Below are 819 nucleotides of genomic sequence, written 5' to 3' on the forward strand. Positions count from 1 at the left end.
TTGTACCGGTTTTTAAGCGTATGACTTTTAACTGTTTGTACCTTGTTTTAATCTGTTTAAAACTGATTTCGTGTAAATCACTTTGATTGCCTAGTGCGTGAGAATGTGCTAGTTCAAATAAAAGCTGGCCCTTGCCTTGCCTTTAAGGACGATTTTAATTTATTTAATCATAAAAAATGCATTCATCAAAGTCCTTTCTATGAACAAGTAATTATTTCGCTAATTAATAAGCCAAAAATAAAACAGACCGTCACCATGTTGTGAAGGACTTTAAGTTTCACGTTAAAGTTTGTATTTTTCTACTTTTATTTAATCAAACTTTTATATAATTTGATGGTTCTGTTGTGGAAATAAACCAAAGATGTTAGTGAGAACTCATCATAACTATAACACTTCAAAAGAAATCATATTTCAGATATAGACATTTATTAAGAGGGGTCAGATTTACCGGGAAACGAAGGGTTAGAAGAGTCCTCACTCGCGTCTGGCTTCTAGTCCGAGACCCCCGCCTTCAGTGCACTATGGTTTATAATAAATATTAAAACCCAACAGTAACGAAGCCTATAAATAAGGTGAGGACGGGGGTGTAGAGTGGAGAGAGAAATCTCTCACTCCTCCGCCTCCCCTCCCTCCTCCCCTCCTCCTCCTCCTCATGCGCAAGCGCCAAGTCGCTCTTCCGACCTCCGGATCATCATCCCCGGCCCCCCCCCTCAACCAACCGCCCATATCTTCAGCTGTCCTTATCAAAATAAGCCGAAAATCCTCCAAAAAAATACTATCGCACTAATAACAGACTTGAATGACAAGCTGAGTCATCAA

Source organism: Etheostoma spectabile, chromosome 9, assembly GCF_008692095.1.
Source record: "Etheostoma spectabile isolate EspeVRDwgs_2016 chromosome 9, UIUC_Espe_1.0, whole genome shotgun sequence".
Classification (NCBI taxonomy): Eukaryota; Metazoa; Chordata; class Actinopteri; order Perciformes; family Percidae; genus Etheostoma; species Etheostoma spectabile.